A 17,419-nucleotide genomic window follows, 5' to 3' on the forward strand; every position below is an offset into this window, starting at 1 on the left:
GAAAACACTGAAGAGTTGATTTTTTAATGCAGATTACACGATGCAAAATGGTGCAAAATGGGTCCCACAGCTTCCTCTAGAGTAATTATTGCTTTTCACTGCTTGTTGGCTGCCTGTGAAAATTTGATCGCAATAACTCAAATGCTCCTAGGAAACTAGTCCTATCCACCCATGCCGCTCTGGCCTCTACAGTCAGCCCTGTAACAGCCACTCACAGACTGACTCTCGAGGCCTCTGGGAGTCGACTGGGTGGACACTCCCATGCCCATGCCTTGCATCATCTGGTTGCTGGCCCCAGTCGCAGAATTCTGGAAAGGTTCTACGGAACCACGTTGCGTGTTGGTCCCGTCTTTGGACATGGCTGCCACAACTTCTTCGTGAGTGGCAAACTCCATGTGGGCTCCGCCCCTTACTCTTCAATCAGAGCCACTGTCAATATGGACTCTCACAGGGTTAAGTGGAGAGAAGAAGTCATAAATGTCATTCTCTGTGGCATCGTATGGCCACCCTCTCATGCGGACTCAGTGTACAGTGGTACTCTGGGCAGTGAAATCGCCACCTCCGATCTGTGGTCACACCTGCCTGAGAGACAGTAATTGAGGTCTCTCCCCAACAGATCAGTGGTGAAGCTGTAGCCATCGCTGAGGAGCCGGTAGTCCTCAGAGCCCCCATACCTTGCACTATGAGCACCAGACCTCATCCTCCATAGGTCCGCTTGCTTGCTGATGCCAATATGCCTGTTGGCTATGCCAGGGTGGTCATAAAGCCCCCAACACTCTTGAGACATGAACTTCAGAGGGGGACCCGAGTACGACCTAGCTTCCTCCTGATTGCTCTTGAACACTTCAATATACCTGTGCCCTATTCTCTCCTTGTGCTTCTCTAGGCCCTTCTCAGCTAACTCCTGTGAGGGAAACTACACAAAGACCTCCCCTATAATCTTGCCCTTGGGGTCCACAATTCCAACCATAAGAACAGAACAATTTCTCCCTTCGTCATCCAAATGGGAGTCCTCGGGCCACACAAAGCCATCAGTGGCTTCAAGACCTAATCCACCTCAGTTCTGTGTGACTTAAACACCTCAATGTACCGGTGCCCATGCTTTTTCTGTCTTTTTTAAGGGCCACATTTACATCAGTTTCTGATTCAAGTCCAACAAAAGCCTCGCCACTCTGCCTGCCTTCTCTAGTGTAGATGAAATGAATGTCTGCAACCCCAGCATGAATTGTGCAGTCAGAAAGCAAATTCTGCTTATCCTTAGCAGAGCAGGACTGGGACAGGCATGACCTCAAAGCCTTCACTTCCTCAGGGCCCTACATCATGGACACTTGAGAGGAAAGACGCCAAATGAGGTTGGGTGCAGCTTTTTGTGACTTAAACAGCCAACCCCAGGGGGCAGGGGGAGATGCCCATAGTTGGAGACACTCCTGGTAGGTAATGAATTGTCCTAAAAAAGAGCTATACGACCATCTTGCCTCAGTGTCACAGCATTCACCAGAGCAACCAGGGTGGTGGTGCTGGGGATTGGGATGGGCTCAAGCCCCCTTCTTCCTGGCAAACCTTTTAGTTTAATCTTTATTCTCAAGGTACAAGGATGTCACCAGAGAGCTTTCAGTAGAAGGACAGTATGGACTTAGGGAGATTCATCAGCAAGGAGAAAGAGAGAAGACAACTCCAAGGTGGTACACAGAAAGGAGTGGAAATGAAAGGGGGTGGACATAGTTGAAAGCTATTTGGGAAATAAAATGAACTGGGCCGTTGGTGGATTGAAGGGAAAGCCTGAGGAAGAAATTCACAAGAGGACATGGCTCCCCTGCCCCTACATCACCCTGCAGGTCTGATGCCGGCTAAAGGGTCTGAAACTACTACCAGAGTTTCATCTTGGATGAGTGAATATAAAGTGAAACTGCCATGAAGTGTAGTCATCATCAGTACAAGAAGTACAGTGATCTCTCTCTCTTCAAATTGACAAAATAAAAAGAAACTCCTTACAAGCAGAAGGATTGGCAGAAGCTCTGGTTACTAAGAGAAGGCACGAGAAGAGACAAGGGACAATGGCTGGAAGTAAAACAAAACCAAAATCAAACACCTTTCCATCTCCTCCTCTCAGAATTTTATGGAAATCAAGACACCGAAGGCATCTGTTCTTAGAGACTGCAGCTCTGTTTTTTCTTGCAATTGCTTGAGATCTCATATGAAATTTGATTTAACAACTCAAAATATTTTCACAAAGGCTAACATTTTCACCCACCCTTCCTTGATGTAGCTATGAGCTCTCCCTATGTATATCTCTAATCATGCCCCTGAGCTTTATCTAAGTGCCACGATTGCTACAATCCTACTACCGCTAACCTCTTATAGTGACATTAATAGCCCAAATTGGGATAGTGCACTTATTGTTTTAAAGACTTTTCTTTTTTTAAAAAAAATGATTTTTTTAAGTTTATTTATCTACTTTGAGAGAGAGAGAGAGAGGGAGAGAGAGAGAGAGAGAGAGAGAGAGAGAGAGAGAGAGAGAGAGAACGAGTTGGGGAGGGGCAGAGGGAGAGACAGATAGAGAATCCAAGCAGGATCTGCACTGTCAGCAAAGAGCCTGGTATGGGGCTCAAGTTCACAAAGTGAGATCTTATCCTGAGCTGAAACCAAGAGTCAGACACTTAACTGACTTAGCCACCCATACGCCCCTGTTTTAAAGGTTTTTCAATGGCTTACTCCCTTAATAACAAATTGGGAATTATGACACTATCAGGAATCACCGATTTCCAAATTAATTGCTTGACCGAGATAAAAAAAATATCCTATACTGATATAGGATGGCAAACACCAAATAGTAATAAATGTTATTTAAATATCAGAATGGTACCAGGATATATTAATCACATAAAAAAGTTTGTCATATAACTATCAACATAGCATTCCTTCACAAATTTAAAACAAGGACATTCCACATCTAGTATTATATTGTACAGGTAAACTATAACTTTCATACACATAAAGAGAGTTTTTAGAATAATGTGGTTTCACTATTGTTTTACATAGCAATGAATTAGAAATATCCTAAATGAATTCCCATAGTTAAAATTATGGTGATAAATTATGAAAAAATGAGATCCTTCTATATGTACTTACATGGAAGCATCTTCATGAAATATTAACAAGAAGAAGAAAGGTGCAGAACAGTTTGTATAATGTATTACTATGTGGGGGAAAAACATATATGTGATTATACAAAGGCTACCTTTGAAAGGATCCATAGGCAACTGGTCATAATAGTTAACCTAGGAAGGGGAAATGAAAGGCTGAGAAGTTTGGAAAGGGGAGGGGATTGTGTGCTTTTTTGGTATATGTTTTCTTGTATTTTTAAATGCTGAACTATGGTTATATAGTAATTAGTTTAACTAACTTAAAAAGTAGTATGCTTAAGCCTGAATTGCTTACCTGTATAGCAGGCTCTGTCTGTCTATCTATCTATCTATCTATCTATCTATCTATCTATCATCTATCATCCATCTATCTATCTACACATACACATAAAAATATATGTATTCATACACTGTATTTGTCTATGTTCTCAAGAGAAACAGAGCCAACTATTTATCATCTATCTATCCATCCATCCATCCATCCATCCATCCATATCCTGCCTGGCTAGAAAGTCAATTGTTTTACATAGTCAAATAACAGAATTACAAAGTCAATATTAATTACAAAGTCAAATAACAGAAAGGCAATTTAATTTGGAGGACAATTTTTTCTTCTCAAAATCTCAGTCTTTGCTCTTAAGGCCATCAACTGACTGGACAAGGCCCACTGCATTGAAGAGGGTAATATTCTTTACCCAAAGTTTACTGATTCAAATGTTAATCATATCTAAAAATTACCTTCACAACAATATGGAGACTGGTATTTTGCAACAACTGGGCTTCATAACCTGGCTAAGTTGACATATAAAATTAACTATCACACATACACTGCGAATCTTGCATTTAAAATTGAAGAACATTTCTAAAAATGGGGCAAAGGACAAACAAGTCAGTGAAAATGTGTCCATGACCTACAACTTTTCCCTAATAAGACCACCTATTCAGGGTAAAGAAATGAGGATAAGTTTAGCAAAGAAGGAGGCCTTCTGTTAAAGACATGCCTTTAGATAGAAATGCTCCAGTTAGGATGATGTAACTTTCCCTTCTAGATATCATGGTATCCAAAAATGAGCTATCTTAGTATGGATAGTAAGAGAAAAATGGAGAGCAATAAGAGAAGGACAACAAAATGAAATAAAAACTAAACGGTTTATATAAATGCATCAAATCAACACACTGTACATTTTAAACTTATACAAGGTTATATGTCAATTAAATCTCATTAAAGCTGCTAAGACAATAACAGAAACAGAAATGAGGCAAAACAAAAAAAAACTAAAGTGTTTGAAGTATCCTGCAAGTGAGATTCCCCTATCTTTTGGCAGTTAGCAGAAGATTTACGTGTTACAGGCAGTTGTGTTTTGTCAGGAGTTAAAAGGAACCAACAAACAAGAATATGATGTACGAGGCAAGGCAGGTGATTGTCTCACTTCTCAGAAATATATGACCTGAGAACAAGCAAGTCTGTGGTTGGGAATTTTGCAAGGAAAATGGAAGGTTTAAACCACTCCAAGAAAGCATGTTCCCCAGCTTGGGGTTTAGGAAAGAAACAAACTTTAGGGCAAGGGCTTGCAATTCTTGGTGTAAGATTTTCTAAAGGACTTTAACCTTTACAGACATCTGCTAATATTCCAGATACTTCCAATGCTCTTATGTTTGTGGGAAAGAACTATACAGTCTGTGTATCTGTAAAGACTAACTGGAGATCAAGATGTTGCTGATAGATGAAGATTCAGGTCCATTTCAGTCAGTGTTTTAGGACACTGGGTGCTTCCTTAGCAGTAACGGGAAGCCATATGAGGTGGTGGACATTTTAGTATTATGTGTGCAGGAATAAGGTGGCCAGGGAAGCAAATATAGGCATAATGGTTGAACTTAACCTGATTAGGCTAGATGACTTTAAGATGTTTTGATTCTAAAATTTGTATTCCCTGATAATAAACATATTTATCTTAATAATACCAGCACAGCTATGCTTATAAATATCTGAAGGCAGAAATCAACATATACTTCAACAAAACTTCGCTACCTAGAATTTTTTATATCACATTTGCAGTACGGTGCATGGAAGCTGCATAAAGTGTAAAGTTATAGATGAGTTTTATTTGTAGGAGCTGGGCTTATTTTCATCATGTTCTAGTGCACGATGCCTATGCCAAATTCCAGACATCTAGGATTTTGCAAAGAAATTGAGTTTGAAAGCTTTTGTTTCCATCCAGCTTCTTGGACACAATACGCAGGCATGAAAACTGAGCTGTGTGCTAAAAGTTTGTAAGTGAGGCCATAAACACATTACTTTTGTGAAGAAGGAGTGTTAGAGAGGTGAAATAAGTAGTTTCGTATGGCTCCCAGGCTTTCAGACTTCATTGGTTTATAAAATTATTTTTATGCTACAGAGAAAGAGGACTAAGAAAGGGAAGTCGATGTTTTTCGACTAAGTCCATATTCAAGAAAAAAAAAACAAGAGAAAATGAACTCCAATATTGCCATTGTTTCATAAAAGAAAGAATGGATAAAATGGTTTAATGGATAAAAGCGTAATTCATTCTCTGGGTTACATTCAAAATACTAAGCTACTGGTATGGTGCTCGTACTACTTGACCAGTCAGAACAGACATCAGCTGCTAAACTATACTGGTGAGTGACACTTAAGATCAGCCCTTAATGAACATAATCTTAGAATAAAGCAGAACCCTTTAAATTTCAGACCTTAGAGTCACGAGAACTTATTACTCTTTCCTTATTTTTCTCCATTTTCCAGGCTGCATAAAATTGTGGTAGACACCTATGTGTCCATGACATCTGCAGCGTTGATTTATGATAATGTTTCTGTGGCAGGAACCCCGAGAGGTGCTCTATAACAAGGCTGTGAGGTGTTTAGGATGCTTCTTGAAAAGTGTAAAATGCCAATCTATGAACTCACTTTCTCAGGATTTTTAAGGGAAAAGTTGGCCCTTTAGGAGTGACTCATAAAATGGGCATATAATACTCAGTGTAGAGGAAAAACAGGCCACAAAAGACATTCTTCCAGCTCTGGAGGAAGTTTGAAGCTAAGTAGAGAAACACAACATACGTGTGAGAAATATAGGAAAAATAACCTTAAGACAATTCATCAGTAAGTATATTATAGAGGTTTTGGCCCAAATTGATAAATGTTAAAATAATCTAAAGTAAAGGACTTATTATGTGAATGTGAATATAATCTGAGAAGACTTCAAATGGGCATCTGGGTGGCTCAGTTGTTTAAGCCTCCGACTCTTGGTTTCGGCTCAGGTCATGATCTCACAGTTCTTGGGTTCAAGGCATGCGTTGGGCTCTGTGCTGTCAGTGCGAGGCCTGCTTGGGACTCTCTCTCTCTTTCTCTCTCTCTCTCTCTCTCAAAACAAATAAACTTTTTAAAAAATTGGGAAAAAAAAGAAAGATTTCACAAAGCTTTTCTGTGCAAAGTATCTTTTTGAATCTATAAGAATATTAATGTGCCTACGTGTTACAAGCAAGTCTTATAGATCTGTAATTAAACACTAGATGCCTTGTTCAACATTTCAAACAGGGTTAGTCAGAGTGAAGAATCTCCATGGTAAATTTTTGTTTTATGCTCATCATGGTGTCCAGGGCTTCTTGACATATATTTATGTGATGCTTTGCAACTTTAGATATTGTAGCTGCTTTCAAAATATTCTACGGTAAATAGTGAGGTTGATGCATCAAATATTCAATAAAGTCACAATCATGAACTTGCTGGGCATACGAAGAAATGAAAATGATCTTTTCTTGGCTCTTACTCCGATTTTACATTTTGAAATTAGATTTCACTCAATGCCTTCCACATTGGTAGCTTGCACCATATTCTGCCTTCATCGAGTATACTCTGTTTTACTTACCTTTTTTTAATGGCATGCATCCAAAAGGAAAATTACGTGAATTGAAAGGAAAGATATATTTAGCATTTTTTTTTTCTGAAGCACCACATCAGACGCCAGATAAGTATATATGATTTATCTCACCTCTGTTGGAATCGAAAAAGCACATGGACTTTCTTGTAAGGTAGCCAAAATCATTTTTTTTTTTTTTTGGATAACACAAATTGTTCAGGAAAATCAAATAGTAAATTATAAAATTTCACATTATGGGGCTGTATATATATTTTTCCAGTATGTAAGTTTGAAAAATGCAACCTTTCCATATAAACTAGAAATACATGCACACAGGCACACACGTCTGTATGCACAAAGGTGTACTAGAAGCCTTTCCTCCTCTATGAATGACTGTTGTAGACTTTTAGTAATGGAAATATCATAAAGAAACAAAGTGTGAACCATTTAAAAAATCCTAAACCGTTGTTGATAAGAGATGTATGGATCACTGTTCTAGAGAACCGCACTTGCTTTTTCTTTGGTGTTTGCCAAAAGGAGGCATCTAGTACGCCATGGAAAAGATAACTTGGGAAATTGAAAATCTCTGAAAATTGGATGAATTGTCCTAGATGAAAGGACAGCTGAGGCTTGAGAGAAGTAGTTTGGACTGAGGCTACTCAAACATCTAACTTGGATGAAGGTGGAGGGCTAAGACTGCCTGTCAATCTAGCAATGATTTGCTACATTGAGTTCTTATGTTGGAACACCAGGCTGAAAGCCAGTAAATAATGTCATTACTTGAGAAAATGTTTGCTAACCAAATTAGTCAAGCAAGCAGTTTGCTCATCTGGGAAAATAATGCTTTTTTTCGGGTAGTAGTTTGCTCATCAAAATTCACACAGGGCATTTAACTGACCATGTCCACCAAGTCTTGAACTATTATCTTGTGAACTTTCCCAAATCCAAATCCTGGTTCTCTACCTTAAAAAAGTTTACCTAAGTGACGCAAAAACATGTCCCCAAACCTTACAAATATCCTATCTTAAATTTCCCCTTTTGAAACACAATTGGCAATCTGAAGACAGAAATCTCTCTGTCACACAAGTGGTGAATTTAGCTTTGCTTGATCATCATATTTTTGTCACGGTCTTTTAAAGGAAATTTATAGTTGACCGGGTTAAATAGTAATTGAATATTAGAGTGGATAAATCAAAAGTTAAATAGTTTTTGGATATTCATGTGATCAAATATCATGAAAGCCACAAAGTCAAACTGTAATAAAATTACCACTTTATTAAAAACGAGGATCTCACACCAGTCAGAATGGCTAAAATGAACAAATCAGGAGACTATAGATGCTGGCGAGGATGTGGAGAAATGGGAACCCTCTTGCACTGTTGGTGGGAATACAAATTGGTGCAGCCATTCTGGAAAACAGTGTGGAGGTTCCTCAAAAAATTAAGAATAGATCTACCCTATGACCCAGCAATAGCACTGCTAGGAATTTACCCAAGGGATACAGGAGTGCTGATGCATAGGGGCACTTGTACACCAATGTTTATAGCAGCACTTTCAACAAGAGCCAAATTATGGAAAGAGCCTAAATGTCCATCAACTGATGAATGGATAAAGAAATTGTGGTTTATATACACAATGGAATACTACTTGGCAATGAGAAAGAATGAAATAGGGCCTTTTGTAGCAACGTGGATGGAACTGGAGAGTGTTATACTAAGTGAAAGAAGTCATACAGAGAAAGACAGATACCATATGTTTTCACTCTTATGTGGATCCTGAGAAACTTAACAGAAGACGATGGGGGAGGGGAAGGAAAAAAAAGTTAGAGAGGGAGGGAGCCAAACCATAAGAGACTCTTAAAAACTGATAATAAACTGAGGGTTGATGGGGGTGGGAGGGAAGGGAAAGTGGGTGATGGGCATTGAGGAGGGCACCTGTTGGGATGAACACTGGGTGTTGTATAGAAACCAATTTGACAATAAATTTTGTAATAAAAAAATTAAAAGAAAAAAATAAAGACAAGGATTTGATGAATTTAGGTTACATTTTTCTGACTTCAGAAGTCTTATATCCAATAATTTTTATATTCCCACACTACTCATGTTATTCTTTGTCAAGTGTTCTGGGGACACTGCAGATCAAAATTGATCCTCTACCTTTTCTTTCCTTCCTCCCTTCCTCCCTCCCTTCCTTCCTTCCTTCCGTTCTCCTTTCCTTCTCATATGTTTTGATAGTGTTTTATTCCTTTTGAGTCCTTGTTATTTTTTATCACTTATGGCTGTCCCAGGGTAGTCTTTACCCCAGTGAAAGACTACTCATTGAACATCTGCTTTCCCTCTATATTTTATATCTATTGGCAAATACTTTAGGCATTTTCAAATTATAATGTCTCATTTCTCTTATTGGTGATGGAAAGTCCACATTTATGAATGACAAATGTAGACGATCTATTGTTTCCTAACCCTATTGGTGAATAAAAAAATCGGAAGGATTGACAAACACTAATGAGATTGTACCTATAAAGTGTGTGGTAAGAGCATTTTTGTGTTGTTACTGAATGAAAACCATAATGACTACTTGTCACTATTTCTGAAACGTCATGGTCATTGTAAGAAATTTAATGCACTATTGATTACTTTCATCGAAAGTGAAAACAAAATAATATGTTAAGTCTTTATTAAAACCTAATTAAAACAAAGTGGTATTTTTTGCTGTTGTTTGCCTGGTAACTTACAATATAACACTTCCATAGTTGATATTAAGCATCCAAGAGCAGAAACAACTATTTCTCAGATTTGGAGACATAAATCTAGAGTCAAGAAAAGGGGACTATTGAAAGCACATCATTATTTCAGGAACATATTATGAAGAATAAAAAAATACAACTGATTGTAGAGGTATACTTCTGAAGATGAATTGGTGGATTGGAGACTGTCTTCAAGACAACCTTGGGAGGATGTGCTAAAAATAGCAGGGCTTTGTGAAAGAAAGAGCCCAGAAGCAGAGTCGCTCCCTTCTAGGAACACTTGGATCAAACAGGGACATGCTGACTCCATAGAAAATTCATGAAATTTTAAGGCCCTGCCATTTCTAATTGACTTATCCTGAGTCCTTATGATTTAAATGCAGGATTCTGATTAATTGCTGTGGGTATACCCTTCATCTTCTGCCCCTGTCTGACCACCTTGACTAAACACAAAGGAGGAAGGAAACTTCAGAGGAGGGAGATACTTGGGAACTTTATAGGCAAAATCAAAGGAAACTTGAAATCAAGAGAATAGGCCTCACTCATGAGTGTGGCCCCACCGCTATGCCCTGACAGACTTGTGTGCAGAGGAGGGGTAATGGCATGGGATTGCTTTGGACTTCTAGGTTTGCTGTAAGGCCAGGTGGGGCCTAGAATGGCCGAGCTCTAGGCTGCATTCAGCCCTTTCCACTTCCTCTGGTTTATTGTATAGGTAATATAACTTTCAATTTATGCAGTGAGCTGAACAAAGTTAGGAAGCACTGCTCTCTAGAACCTGGTTGGCCTCCCCTTCCCCCAGCCCAACTACTTACTGGATTGCCCTGGTTGCTGGGCACTTCTATACATTAGAGACTGAATACTTCACAGGGTTCCATGCGGTCACTTGTGGCCTATAGGACACTGGACATTGGAAGGAGAACTGCAGAGCCCTTCAGAGCCATGAAGGATCCACTGCCTGCCACTGAGATGTTTTTTCAGCCAATCTTGGAGGAGCTTTGAAGTGCTCTGCCGATAACATGTGAATGCTTGAGACAAGTCCCAGGTCTCCTTTAGAAAAAAAAAGAGCCAGCCAAAGGGTGTTCTCCTTAAGTTGAAGTGTGTGGAAAAGGCAGTGAAAAGAATAAACTAATGACAGAAGTCACCAAAGCCCTCCAGTCACCTGGGCTGGAAGCAAGCCCTTCAATATTGCAAGTTTTGTGTTTGCAAGTTCAAATTCTGAACAAGGTTTCACCTGATGACATAATAGACTTTCTTGACAAAGGACAGAAAAGCAAGCCCTGTAAACTTTCCCAAATAACTATGGTTAATGACATTGTAAAAGCATTACAGAATAATGGAGAAAAGCTTCAGAAGAAAATGAAGAAATATTTGAATAAAAATGCTCATCTTTATCACAGTCCAGAGGTGCCCAAGAGGGAAGAGGAAGAGGGAGGGAAGAAAAAGTGTGGGAAAAGAAGGAACATGGAGAAATGCCAGAACACTCAAATGCACGAGTGAACCGGGTCATGAATGATAAAGCGAGACAATTAAAATCTCTGGCTGAAACCATACTGAAGGCCAGATGTTTCCTGATATTGGGAGAAATCACACGGATGGCAGAAACGTGGAAGTAGAGAAACAGAGGGAAGCACAAAATGGCCACCATCTAGTCTGTTAGAAGTGGATCTAAAGAGTCTCATTGATGATGTTATCTTAAATATGTCCTTTATAAGTCCTGAAAGAGAAAAAAAAAAAAAAAAAACAACAAGAAATATCCAGGCAATTGTGTGAAGAAAACCAAATGAATGAAGAGCTTACAGGAAAAATAAAAAATTCAAACCAAGCAAGTATATGCAGTCTGAAAATTTCCCAGTTGGAAAGTGAGATCCAGAAGCTTAAGCCGAAGCTTCAAATACTGCCTGTATCAAGAACATGTAATGTGACTTGACAGAAAATTGGTTGAGGAGGAAATACACTGCTTAGAAATAGAGAAGAAATTTCTCAATGTGTGTAGAAACATCAAATATGCAACTTTTATAAGAAATTGGCAGCAGACATGAACAAAGAATTGGAAAGAATCACTCCCTCCTATCAAAAGGAGATTCTCTTCTATCAGAAAAGAGGTTAAGAAAGTTGGAGGCAGCTCTGTCGATTGAAAGATCAAAATGATTTATAACATGTAAGTTTGGACTAAGTTCGAGTCCAGCTTCTGGCTTTTCTCAAGTGGCCCTTTTGCTTCTGCTGCTCCACCAATAGCCCACAGAAGTCCCGAAGGGTCCAGGGATCCCATGGGTTATTAGGGTTCCCGGGAAGGGGGCAGGTCCCTGGCTCACATGCCCCTTTGACAGAACAGGGCAAAAAGTCATGGGTACAGAATAAATTTGATGAATTTGGACAATGACTAGCACATTTGGCTCTATTTGATTGAAACTGTGTGTGTGTGTGTGTGTTATTGCATACATTAACATCTATTTAATAAATTCCTAACAAGCTTCCACAGTGTTTTCAGCACTATTCTAGATGCTTGGAATTCAGTGATAGAAAAACAACCCAATGAGACCTGTGGACCCACAGAGCGTATAATCTAGTAAGGAGTAAGTGAGATAATAATGAACAAATAAACAAATAGATAGTGCTAAGTACTATGCAGACAATTACAATAAGGTGAAGAGATAATGGGGGTTATAGAATAACATCAGAGGTCACATTTAAGGTGTGATCTAACAGATGAGAGGAAGACAGCCCAAGAATGTCAGCGAGCACAATATTCCAGGGAGAAAGAAAGGGTGGTAGCAGAAAGGCCCTGAGACCTTGGTTTCTGGAGCCAGGGACATGGAGCAAAGGTCACAGCATAGAGGAGAACGGTGGAGGTTGCATAGGGCCAATTGCACAGCTACTGTGTTTGGTTCAGTGTATAACACCAGGGAGAGATTTAGTCCTTGTAGTGGGGAAAATGGGGAATCAGGGGGAGGGGGGACATGATGTGATGTATATTCTGCATATATCTCTTTGGTTGAGCAAAAAATGGAATTTGGAGAGGGGTATTTTGCTGAGGGGACAGAAAGCTGTCTGCAAGAGAGCACTGGGGGCTGACACTGGGGTCGTCATCATGAATCTGGAATAGTGAGGACAGATTTTGCAGGGGGCAATACAACTCTTAGACGTTTTCTAACTACCCTGGATACTGTTTGACACTACTTTAAAAGTCATAGTTAAATCTCTGCATGAAATCCCTGAAAAAAAGTCAGCAAGGTGTAGGTTTATTAAAAAAATCCTTTTTTTTGTTTTTTTTTTACAGGACAAAATATGGTGTAAAGCATATCTGTCTTGGACTTCAGTTTGGCTTCTACAATACCTGAAGGCCCTCAGGACAAGATGGTCTCACCCGCCAGGTGGTCCAACAATAGTGCAAGATGAGGATTCCCAGGGATGATGCATTTACAGCATCATCCCTACTAGTTGGGGACACTATGATGAATAAGTTTAGACCCTCAAGGTGCACAGCTAATGGAAAAGACTCATGAACTAGATACGGTCCTGAATATGGTACACACAGCCATAGCTGGCACCATGTATGGCTTTCTAACAGTTCTTGTAGCAGACTGAAGGTGGGGAAGGGAGTGTCAGAAAAGCCTGTCTGGAAGAGGTAGCCCCTGAACTGAATACTTAAGGATGAACAGGATTTATCTATAAAACTTTCCAAATTTTAAGGGATATATGAATCACTTGCATATATTATCACAATGTAGATTTTGATTTATCAGCTCTTGAGTGGCCCTGAGACTCTGCATCGCTCCCAGATGATGCCTATGCTGGGGTACTAGACATGGAATAGTGAGGATTTTTAAGTGATTGTGGGGTAGGAGTGAGGGAAAGATGAAGGAGGAGGGGTATTTCTGCAGAAGGCATAGCACAAACAAATACACAGGGCATAAGCAGCCTGGTCTGGAGGGTGGGGTGAGGGCAGGTTTGTGTAGTTAATGTTCTGGAGTTCAGGACTCAGGCAGAAAAGCAGGGCCAGATACGTTATCTTCACAAATATTCATATCTACCATGAATGAGTTTTGTCCCGAGAAAATCATCTGTTCACAGGAGCACAATGGACCACAGACTTGCTGTCACCCTTGGGGAAGCCAGCTGTGGATAACCCGCTATACCTCCAAAATGTCCTGTGTAATAGCCCTACTCCCACTCAGTTGCTACCCTTCTTGACATGTCCTTACGCCTACATACAATCGATTCAGATTCCTATAGATTCTACTTTCAAAGTCCTTCTAGTCTCTTCTCTCTATCTTCATGACCATCATCCTCATGCAAACCACTATTATCTCTTCCCTAGGTCACTGTCACTAGGCTCCCCATCTAATTTCATGCAGCAGCCAGAGAGGATGCTGTAACCAAAGACCTAACCATGTTAAATATGAAACCGGACCTCAACATGTGTGTGATGAATGCACACCAGACCCCTTGCCCTTGACCTCCTGCATCCTTAGCTCTGGGTGATGACCACCAAGAGTGAACGCACATCCCAGTGTGCCCTTGGGCAGGCCTGATTAATGCTTGGTTTGTGCCTGAATATTATTACTAGTGCCTTTTTCACTCTTAAAATTCCTCCAGTTAGGACAAAAATTATATAGTTACAGAATAAATGGCTCATTTTATGCAACATTAAAAAAATGTATAAGCTCATGAACATACAAGAAAACATGAGTTAAATCTAAATCTAGTTGAAGCCATAGACAAAGAAACACCACTGTTTTGACAATTTAACTAACGTGGAGGCATCACATTTTTAGTTAAGATGATTCTGCATTCTTGAGGGCCAAATATGAGCCATCTTACTTTTGAGAAAGCCCTAAGAGAAACTGAATGATACGCAGGATAAACATAATGCCAAGCACGCTTGGGTTAAGGTCAAGGCCCATTCAATTTATTGTGAAACCAGAAGAGATTTCACTTGAAAATCTTTGCACAACAGTCCATTTTAATGCATAGTTCAGGTGATGAAATGTTCATGTGAATTAAGACAAATGATTTGTCTATTTGATTCAGGATGAAGAACATTTTGGTGGTGAAGTAAGATATTGAGTCTAAAGACATAAGGTGAAAAGATGAAGTTGCTTTGCCGGAAAAATGACCACTGGGAAGACAATATAATAGTAAGCATACAGCTTCTGGAGCTGCTCCCTGGGAAACATTGAGTTGTTTGTGAGTGGGGCCTGGACATCCGGAGATTTTTTTTTAAGTTCCTCTCATTATTCTGATGCACAGCAAAGTTGAGAATCCACTGCAACAGGGCATAAACGCCAGACTCACAATGAAGAGATGTGCATCTTCTTCTGATTCAGCACATGTGGCACCTTACTTCTCATGTCTCATGTCTCCATGGTTCATGATATTGTCAGATTATCTTTCTGTTTCCACACTCTGTCCATCTAAACACTGCTGTTTGTTCCTGACCTATGGTACATTGTCCAAAACCACTGTCCCTATAGCTCCCTTTGGATCCAGCAATTGGGAAAGCTCAGAAGGAGATTGGAGGGAAGTGGGGGAAGGGTGGGGGCAATGGCCAGGCATTTAGTCTCTTGGCTCCATTTTGACAAGGTTGACTTGAGTTTGCTCGATCTATAGACCTAAGTCCATGTTTTTCTACATGGCTTCCTTCCTTGAGGTTCCACTAACTACTCTTTCCCCTTATCCCTTAGGCTTAGACAGGGTAACAGTTGGGACTCTAACTATCCCAGGGTTATTGCTTGTATTAGTTTCCTATTGTTTTTGTGCGGAATTATCACAAATTTAGTGGCTTAAAAAAAAACAGAACATAATAGCAACAGTCTCAGATACAGAGAACAAACTAATGGTTGCCACAGGGATGGCTGAAATAGGTGAAAGGGATTAAGAGGACAATTATCCTCTAAATGTTTCCTTTACCCTCGGAAACCCTCAGTCATTCCCCTCAGGCAAGTGTGTCTGGGCCAATGTCGTGGATCAAAGGCAATGAAAGGACACTGGGCTACCCTAGGAATGGGGGTGGAGGGTGGTGGATTTTCCCCTGTGAATCAAGATCCAATTTAGGGTCAGGAAATAAATGATAGGGATTAAAGAACACACCATCGGTCAACAAATATTTATTCAGCGCCTACTATGTGTTAGTCACTGAACAGAAAAGAGATCAGTGGGCTGGGTCCTGAAAAGAGAACAAAAGGCTTGACTACATTCTAGCAATGCTTTTGTTTGCAAACAGGTGTTGTTAATTTTTTTTAAGGGCAGCAAGCAATCTCTGGCAACACTAACAATTTGCTTTTGTATTTTATTAAAAGATATTAAAGCTTTTTCTATGATAAACAATATTGTAAAATTATAAAATACGAAAATTACTTTTCTTTGTTACTACCTGTATTTTGCTCAGATTGATCAATTTGGATGTGGGTTTAAAAAAAAAAAAAAAAAGACACCCTCACAGAAACATCCAGAATATATTTGACTAAGTATCTGGGTGCTGTGGCCCAGCCAAGTTGACATATAAAAATGAACCATCGCAAATTCATCCTTTGCCAACCTGGCTCCCATATGCATTTCCTTAAGCCATACTTACTCTATAAATAAAGACAATAATAAGGTCATACTTCAACTTAACATTATACAGCTCTCCTATGTACAATTGAAAATGAACTAACCCTTTCCCCAGAAGAAGACAAAAAGTCTTCGGGTGATGTTTACTCTTCTCTTTGGTATTCTGTAAATTAAACACTATGATAGAAAGTTAACAATACTTAAATACCATGATGGAGTGAATACATTTTAAGTTACATTACAAGGGGTTAAGAGAAAAAAACAACAACAAAGAGATAGATAGATAGATCTATTCATTACTAAATACATATTCACACACAAACATAACAAAATGTGGAAGAATATTCATGATAATTATAGTCCTCATTTATGTAAGTAGGTAAGTGGTCACATCTGGTATTAATAAATACCTCCTTCCAATATTCATTCTGTATGCCTTTTGTCCTCAGCAAGCTTCTCAACTGGTCATGGTTCTTTACCTGGTGAGGTGATCCAAATCTTTGTTCCTGAAGGGTCTATTTCATTAGTAGTCCTGCCCGGATTAGGCTATTGTAGTTTTCCACTGACTTTAAACACAGGGAATGATAATAACAAGAAACACCCTAAGGAATTTCTTGTATTCCAGATATATTCTTATGAAAAGTGTTGGGGAAAAAACACTTACCAGATTAACAGCTACATAGCAGGTACCAGGGGATGTGTTAATTTTTTCAAGCAATGAAACCACATCTGTTAAAGCAATTGCAATTTGAGGTGCCACTTCGTTAGATTTATGATAATCCATTGTCATTCTCTAGTTCCTTCTGTCTTCTTCACAGGCCAGATAGACTGGTTGAATGGAGAAGTGATGGGAATCACCACCCCTGCATCTTTCAAGTCCTTGATGATGGCACTAATCTCTGCAATCCCTCCAGGAATACAGTACTGTTTTGGTTTACTACTTTTCTGGGTAGAAGCAGTTCTAGTGGTTTCCTCTTGGCCTTTTCCACCACAATAGCCCTGACTCCACAGTTCAGGGAACCAGTTTGGGAATCTGCAGTGGACAGTCTTTGGATTTGAACTGCAACTTTGGCTCTTGTTTAGGTTGAGTTTCTGACCCACTATGC

At 39.5% G+C, this 17,419-nt stretch overlaps 1 pseudogene; it reads right to left on the reverse strand.

Annotated features, from left to right (window-relative positions):
- Positions 1–161: 161 nt before the first annotated feature.
- On the reverse strand, positions 162–17,097 carry LOC144612826 (heterogeneous nuclear ribonucleoprotein F-like; annotated as a pseudogene).
- Between the last annotated feature and the right edge of the window lie 322 nt (positions 17,098–17,419).

This window comes from Panthera onca, chromosome C2 (genome assembly GCF_046562875.1).
Source record: "Panthera onca isolate mPanOnc1 chromosome C2, mPanOnc1 haplotype 2, whole genome shotgun sequence".
NCBI classification, from domain to species: Eukaryota; Metazoa; Chordata; class Mammalia; order Carnivora; family Felidae; genus Panthera; species Panthera onca.